The following is a 9,186-nucleotide window of genomic DNA, read 5'->3' on the forward strand; positions in this document are numbered from 1 at the left end:
TTGCTAACGTATGTTTTGGAATACCATTAAAACATTGAAGTATTAAACTATTATGTATTATGACATACAAAAACACCCATGATTAAAGAGGTTTTATTTTGACCTGAGGAAAGTTTTACGGGAAAAATTAAATCACACCATATATTTTCTTCCTAGAAGCAACATACTATAGAGCTGTTGTGTTTAACTATAAAACATATTTTACATGATTTTACTATCATGTTTTACTTGACATTTTAGCAACAACATGCTTTATTTAATATGTATGGCACCTTATACAAGATTTTATTTAATCAATTTTCCTATTAAGTTTGCTAGATCTGTCACAGTGCTAAGCCCCAAGGGCTATTTGGAGTTTACCTCACCTTACATATAGAACAAACCATACTGCTTGGGTGAGACAGGGAACATCTTGTATAACAATATCATCATTAACCTATTGAGTCGGCTTAGAGTATCTTATGCTGATATAATATTATCAGTATTTTTATGTCATAGATAAGTCTATCAAAGTACATTGTAAAATGAAAAAGATGATCCAGGTACTTCCTTTTTTGGCCTAGACGGAATAAGAGTCTCCGGTGTTATCAACTTAGCGTGGGAGGGTGTTATGAGTGATATGAATATGATATAAAATGAATCATTTGCATTATTAATAGATAATTTATTTTACATTTATTTATATTAAATTATAAAAAAAAGTATTCAATCATCATGTTCATCTGTAAATGATGTTGTTTTATATACTCAACAAATAGAGGTGATGAATACCAATTAATGCTTTAAATAAAAATTCCTGTATCTTTGTAAAATTAAGGATACATTTTATTGGCATAATAAAGCTAAATAAACTATGAATTTGTTCTTGTTATTTTTCTATACCTGGGTATAACTAATTGAAGGTTATACATATATGAACCTATTGTAACTGACCTGTCATAGTATGATCACAATTACGGTATGCACATGATTATGTAATTGTTTGTCATTGATGGGTAAGAACCATAGTGGAACCATAAAATAAAAAAAAAAAAAGATGAAAAAAAATAAAAAACTAAATTTGTCTGAACATTAGTGGAAGTTCCTTTTATCAATGCCTTAATTATTAGTTGAGCATTTTCAGTCTGTTACATTCTTTTGTATTGATCCACATCTTCACATGTCAAGGTAAGTGTTTTGGTGTTGATTAGTTTAACGTCCTATTAACATCCAGGGTCATTTAAGGACGTGCCCAGGTTTGTTGGTGGAGGGGAAAGCCGGAGTATTACCGGAGAAAAACCAATCGACACAGCGGCCAGTACCTGGCAACTGCTCCCACATGGGATTCGAACTCGCGACCCAGAGGTGGAGGGCATGTGGTAATATGTCGGTACATCTTAACCACTCAGCCACCGCTGTCAAGGTAAGATAATCCATAACACTCCTACCGGTATATGTCAGTATCGCTTGGTTAAGGCGACCTATATGTCAGTATCGCTTGGTAGGTGACCTATATGTCAGTATCGCTTGGTAGGCGACCTATATGTCGGTATCGCTTGGTAGGCGACCTATATGTCGGTATCGCTTGGTAGGCGACCTATATGTCAGTATCGCTTGGTAGGCGACCTATATGTCGGTATCGCTTAGTAGGCGACCTATATGTTGGTATCGCTTGGTAGGCGACCTTTATGTCAATATCGCTTGGTAGGCGACCTATATGTCGGTATCGCTTGGTAGGCGACCTTTATGTCAATATCGCTTGGTAGGCGACCTATATGTCGGTATCACTAGGTATGGGACCTATATGTCGGTATCGCTTGGTAGGGGACCTATATGTCAGTATCGCTTGGTAGGCGACCTTCATGTCAATATCGCTTGGTAGGAGACCTATATGTCCGTATCGCTTGGTAGGTGACCTATATGTCAGTATCGCTTGGTAGGCAGGCGACCTATATGTCCGTATCGCTTGGTAGGCGACCTATATGTCAGTATCGCTTGGTAGGCGACCTATATGTCGGTATCGCTTGGTAGGCGACCTATATGTCAGTATCGCTTGGTAGGCGACCTATATGTCGTATCGCTTGGTATGCAACCTATATGTCAGTATCGCTTGGTAGGCGACCTATATGTCGGTATCGCTTGGTAGGCGACCTATATGTAGTATCGCTTGGTAGGCGACCTATATGTCGGTATCGCTTGGTAGGCGACCTATATGTCGGTATCGTTTGGTAGGCGACCTATATGTCGGTATCGCTTGGTAGGCGACCTATATGTCGGTATCGCTTGGTAGGCGACCTATATGTCGGTATCGCTTGGTAGGCGACCTATATGTCGGTATCGCTTGGTAGGCGACCTATATGTCTTGGAGGCGACCTATATGTCGGTATTTGGTAGGCGACCTATATGTCGGTATCGCTTGGTAGGCGACCTATATGTCGGTATCGCTTGGTAGGCGACCTGTATGTCGGTATCGCTTGGTAGGCGACCTATATGTCGGTATCGCTTGGTAGGCGACCTATATGTCGGTATCACTTGGTAGGCGACCTATATGTCGGTATCGCTTGGTAGGCGACCTATATGTCAGTATCGTTTGGTAGGCGACCTATATGTCGGTATCACTTGGTAGGCGACCTATATGTCGGTATCGTTTGGTAGGCGACCTATATGTCGGTATCGCTTGGTAGGCGACCTATATGTCGGTATCACTTGGTAGGCGACCTATATGTCGGTATCGCTTGGTAGGCGACCTATATGTCGGTATCTCTTGGTAGGCGACCATATGTCGGTATCGCTTGGTAGGCGACCTATATGTCGGTATCGCTTGGTAGGCGACCTTTATGTCAGTATCGCTTGGTAGGCGACCTATATGTCGGTATCACTAGGTATGGCGACCTATATGTCGGTATCGTTTGGTAGGGACCTATATGTCAGTATCGCTTGGTAGGCGACCTTCATGTCAATATCGCTTGGTAGGCGACCTATATGTCCGTATCGCTTGGTAGGTGACCTATATGTCAGTATCGCTTGGTAGGCGACCTATATGTCCGTATCGTTTGGTAGGCGACCTATATGTCAGTATCGCTTGGTAGGGCGACCTATATGTCTGTATCGCTTGGTAGGGCGACCTTATGTCAATATCGCTTGGTAGGCGACCTATATGTCGGTATCGCTTGGTAGGGACCTATATGTCAGTATCGCTTGGTAGGCGACCTATATGTCAGTATCGCTTGGTAGGTGACCTATATGTCAGTATCGCTTGGTAGGCGACCTATATTGTTGGTACGCTTGGAGGCGACCTATATGTCAGTATCGTTTGGTAGGCGACCTATATGTCGGTTTCCACTGGTATCGCTTGGTAGGTGTAGGCGACCTATATGTCAGTATCGCTTGGTAGGCGACCTATATGTCGTATCGTTTGGTAGGCGACCTATATGTCGTTTGGTAGGCGACCTATATGTCGGTATCGCTTGGTAGGCGACCTATATGTCGGTATCGCTTGGTAGGCGACCTATATGTCGGTATCGCTTGGTAGGCGACCTATATGTCGGTATCGCTTGGTAGGCGACCTATATGTCGGTATCGCTTGGTAGGCGACCTATATGTCGGTATCGCTTGGTAGGCGACCTATATGTCGGTATCGCTTGGTAGGCGACCTATATGTCGGTATCCGCTTGGTAGGCGACCTATATGTCGGTATCGCTTGGTAGGCGACCTATATGTCGGTATCGCTTGGTAGGCGACCTATATGTCAGTATCGCTTGGTAGGCGACCTATATGTCGGTATCGCTTGGTAGGCGACCTATATGTCAGTATCGCTTTGGTAGGCGACCTATATATGTCGGTATCCGCTTGGTAGGCGACCTATATGTCGGTATCGCTTGGTAGGCGACCTATATGTCGCGTATGTGTATCGCTTGGTAGGCGACCTATATGTCGGTATCATCGCTTGGTAGGCGACCTATATGTCGGTATCGCTTGGTAGGCGACCTATATGTCAGTATCGCTTGGTAGGCGACCTATATGTCGGTATCGCTTGGTAGGCGACCTATATGTCGGTATCGCTTGGTAGGCGACCTATATGTCGGTATCGCTTGGTAGGCGACCTATATGTCGGTATCGCTTGGTAGGCGACCTATATGTCGGTATCGCTTGGTAGGCGACCTATATGTCGGTATCGCTTGGTAGGCGACCTATATGTCTTTATCGCTTGGTAGGCGACCTATATGTCGGTTTCGCTTGGTAGGCGACCTATATGTCGGTATCGCTTGGTAGGCGACCTATATGTCGGTATCGCTTGGTATGGTAGGCGACCTATATGTCGGTATCGCTTTGGTTAGGCGACCTATATGTCGTAATATGTCAGTATCGCTTGGTAGGCGACCTATATGTCGGGTATCGCTTGGTAGGCGACCTAATATGTCAGTATCGCTTGGTAGGCGACCTATATGTCAGTATCGCTTGGTAGGCGACCTATATGTCGGTATCGCTTGGTAGGCGACCTATATGTCGGTATCGCTTGGTAGGCGACCTATATGTCTGGTATCGCTTGGTAGGCGACCTATTATGTCAGGTATCGCTTGGTAGGCGACCTATATGTCGGTATCGCTTGGTGGCGAAGTATCGCGACCTATATGTCGGTATCGCTTGGTAGGCGACCTATATATGTCGGTATCGCTTGGTAGGCGACCTATATGTCGGTATCGCTTGGTAGGCGACCTATATGTCGGTATCTGCTTGGTAGGCGACCCTATATGTCGGTATCGCTGGTAGGGCGACCTATATGTCGGTATCGCTTGGTAGGCGACCTATATGTCGTATCACTTGGTAGGCGAACCTTATGGGTATCGTTTAGGCACCTATAGTTGGTATCGCTTTGTAGGCGACCTATATGTCGGTATCGCTTGGTAGGCGACCTATATGTCCGGTATCGCTTTGGTAGGCGACCTATATGTCGGTATCGCTTGGTAGGCGACCTATATGTGTCGGTATCGCTTGGTAGGCGAACCTATATGTCAGGTATCGCTTGGTAGGCGACCTATATGTCGGTATCATGCTTGGTAGGCGACCTATATGTCGGTATCGCTTGGTAGGCGCTACCTATATAGTCGGTATCGCTTGGTAGCGACCTATATGTCGCGTATCGCTTGGTAGGCGACCTATATGTCGGTATCGCTTGGTAGGCGACCTATATGTCGGTATCGCTTGGTAGGCGACCTATATGTCGGTATCGCTTGGTAGGCGACCTATATGTCGGTATCGCTTGGTAGGCGACCTTTCATGTCAATATCAGCTTGGTATCCTATATGTCGGTATCGCTTGGTAGGCGACCTATATGTCGGTATCGCTTGGTAGGCGACCTATATGTCTGGTATCACTAGTACTTGGAAGGCGACCTATATGTCGGTATCGCTTGGTAGGCGACCTATAATGTCGGTATCGCTTGGTAGGCGACCTATATGTCGGTATCGCTTGGTAGCGACCTATATGTCGGTATCGCTTGGTAGGCGACCTATATGTCGGTATCGCTTGGTAGGCGACCTAAATATGTCGGTATCACTTGGTAGGGTAAGTCCTATATGGTCGGTATCGCTTGGTAGGCGACCTATATGTCGGTATCGCTTGGTAGGCGACCTATATGTCGGTATCGCTTGGTAGGCGACCTATATGTCGGTATCGCTTGGTAGGCGACCTATATGTCAGTATCGCTTGGTAGGCGACCTATATGTCAGGTATCGCTTGGTAGGCGACCTATATGTCGGTATCGCTTGGTAGGCGACCTATATGTCGGTATCGCTTGGTAGGCGACCTATATGTCAGTATCGCTTTGGTAGGCGACCTATATGTATCGCTTGGTAGGGACCTATATGTCAGTATCGCTTGGTAGGCGACCTATATGTCGGTATCGCTTGGTAGGCGACCTATATGTCGGTATCGCTTGGTAGGCGACCTATATGTCGGTATCGCTTGGTAGGCGACCTATATGTCGGTATCGTTTGGTAGGCGACCTATATGTCGGTATCGCTTGGTAGGCGACCTATATGTCGGTATCGCTTGGTAGGCGACCTATATGTCGGTATCGGCTTGGTAGGCGACCTATATGTCGGTATCGCTTGGTAGGCGACCTATTTGTCGGTATCGCTTGGGACCTATATGTCGCGTATCGCTTGGTAGGCGACCTATATGTCGGTATCGCTTGGTAGGCGACCTATATGTCGGTATCAGCTTGGTTGGGGACTATATGTCGGTATCGCTTGGTAGGGACAATGGGTGGACCGGGGGTGGACCTATATGTCGGTATCGCTTGGTAGGCGACCTATATGTCGGTATCGTTTGGTAGGCGACCTATATATGTCGGTATCGCTTGGTAGGCGACCTATATGTCGGTATCACTTGGTAGGCGACCTATATGTGGGTATCGCTTGGTAGGCGACCTATATGTTGGTATCACTTGGTAGGCGACCTATATGTCGGTATCGCTTGGTAGGCGACCTATATGTCGGTATCGCTTGGTAGGCGACCTATATGTCGGTATCACTTGGTAGGCGACCTATATGTCGGTATCGCTTGGTAGGCGACCTATATGTCGGTATCGTTTGGTAGGCGACCTATATGTCGGTATCGTCTTGGTAGGCGACCTATATGTCGGTATCGTTTGGTAGGCGACCTATATGTCGGTATCGCTTGGTAGGCGACCTATATGTCGGTATCGCTTGGTAGGCGACCTATATGTCGGTATCGTTTGGTAGGCGACCTATATGTCGGTATCGCTTGGTAGGCGACCTATATGTCGGTATCGTTTGGTAGGCGACCTATATGTCGGTATCACGCTTGGTAGGCGACCTATATGTCGGTATCGCTTGGTAGGCGGACCTATATGTCGGTATCGCTTGGTAGGCGACCTATATGTTGGTATCGCTTGGTAGGCGACCTATATGTCGATATCACTTGGTAGGCGACCTATATGTCGATATCACTTGGTAGGCGACCTATATGTCGGTATCACTTGGTAGGCGACCTATATGTCGGTATCGCTTGGTAGGCGACCTATATGTCGGTATCGCTTGGTAGGCGACCTATATGTCGGTATCGCTTGGTAGGCGACCTATATGTCGGTATCGCTTGGTAGGCGACCTATATGTCGGTATCGCTTGGTAGGCGACCTATATGTCGGTATCGCTTGGTAGGCGACCTATATGTCGGTATCGCTTGGTAGGCGACCTATATGTCCGGTATCGCTTGGTAGGCGACCTATATGTCGTATCGCTTGGTAGGCGACCTATATGTCGGTATCACTTGGTAGGCGACCTATATGTCGGTATCGCTTGGTAGGCGACCTATATGTCCGTATCGCTTGGTAGGCGACCTATATGTCCGTATCGCTTGGTAGGCGACCTATATGTCCGTATCGCTTGGTAGGCGACCTATATGTCCGTATCGCTTGGTAGGCGACCTATATGTCCGTATCGCTTGGTAGGCGACCTATATGTCCGTATCGCTTGGTAGGCGACCTATATGTCCGTATCGCTTGGTAGGCGACCTATGTGTCCGTATCGCTTGGTAGGCAACCTATATGTCCGTATCGCTTGGTAGGCGACCTATATGTCCGTATCACTTGGTAGGCGACCTATATGTCCGTATCGCTTGGTAGGCGACCTATATGTCGGTATCGCTTGGTAGAACGACCTATATGTCGGTATCGCTTGGTAGGCGACCTATATGTTGGTATCGCTTTGGTAGGCGACCTATATGTGGTATCGCTTGGTAGGCGACCTATATGTCAGTATCGCTTGGTAGGCGACCTATATGTCAGTATCGTTTGGTAGGCGACCTATATGTCAGTATCGCTTGGTAGGCGACCTATATGTCAGTATCGCTTGGTGGCAGGCGACCTATATGTCGGTATTGCTTGGTAGGTGACCTATATGTCGGTATCGCTTGGTAGGCGACCTATATGTCGGCATCGCTTGGTAGGCGACCTATATGTCGGTATCGCTTGGTAGGCGACCTATATGACGTATGTAACGCTTGGTAGGCGACCTATATGTCGGTATCGCTTGGTAGGCGACCTATATGTCGGTATCGCTTGGTAGGCGACCTATATGTCGGTATCGCTTGGTAGGCGACCTATATGTCGGTATCGCTTGGTAGGCGACCTATATGTCGGTATCACTTGGTAGGCGACCTATATGTCAGTATCGTTTGGTAGGCGACCTATATGACAATTACGCTTGGTAGGCGAAGGCTTTTTGCTTTGATTCCTTTTACTGTTCTGTGCTTTGATTCCTTTTACTGTTCTGTGCTGTGTCAATAGTCAGGGGATCGTTCAGGCCCATGGATCTCTTGTTATCATGCACATGTACATAAACAAATAGACACGTTTATTTTTGTCACATTGCTGTAGGTTTATTCATTCTGTTTAAAACAGTAATTTGCAGTTCATGATATTGCAAAATATATCATTACATTTCAATTGAGGTTTAAGAAATATTAAGAATTATAGGCTACCATAAATTGGAAAAGGGATGACTAGCAAGATTTTTAATATAATATTCATAAGATCATTCAGTAAGATTAATAAATTACCCTAGTATATGTTCCATTCTTGAGTAAATGAGTGATACATATGTATTGGGACTTCAATATGAATTATCTCTTAAACTGTAAGTTTTTAACTCATTCACCCCTAAAGACACACATAAACTCTTCTGATTCAAAGACTGGAAGTGTTCATTGTGAATTTCAGGGGTGGAAGTTAATTCCATCAAGATTTGAACACAACATTTTCCATTAATGGGAAATCACAGTTAAAGTGTGAAGTGTTATGTACATGACAATTTAAGTGGAATTAGTGATGAAAACAAAAGTTTTCACTTTCAGTAACATTCACAACAATAAACCATAACCTTGAAATAGATAAGTGATTAGTGTAAACAGAGTTTCCTCTGACCCTAGCACCACACATAAACATTCTGACGGATGAACATAATTCTATGTCTTAGTGTGGTGTCAGGGTCAGAGGAAACTTTGATAATGGATAAGATAGTGAATCATTGATATCATTCAATATATAGAACAATAAATAAGACTTTGATGGAGGTCTGATCATTACAAATCACCACAACCTTAAAGTTCATCCTAATCAGACACCCTTCTTTAATTTGTATCATATGATCATGAGATTCAAATATTCATTTTCTGTTCATTTCT

This window comes from Argopecten irradians, chromosome 3 (assembly GCF_041381155.1).
Source record: "Argopecten irradians isolate NY chromosome 3, Ai_NY, whole genome shotgun sequence".
Taxonomy (NCBI): domain Eukaryota; kingdom Metazoa; phylum Mollusca; class Bivalvia; order Pectinida; family Pectinidae; genus Argopecten; species Argopecten irradians.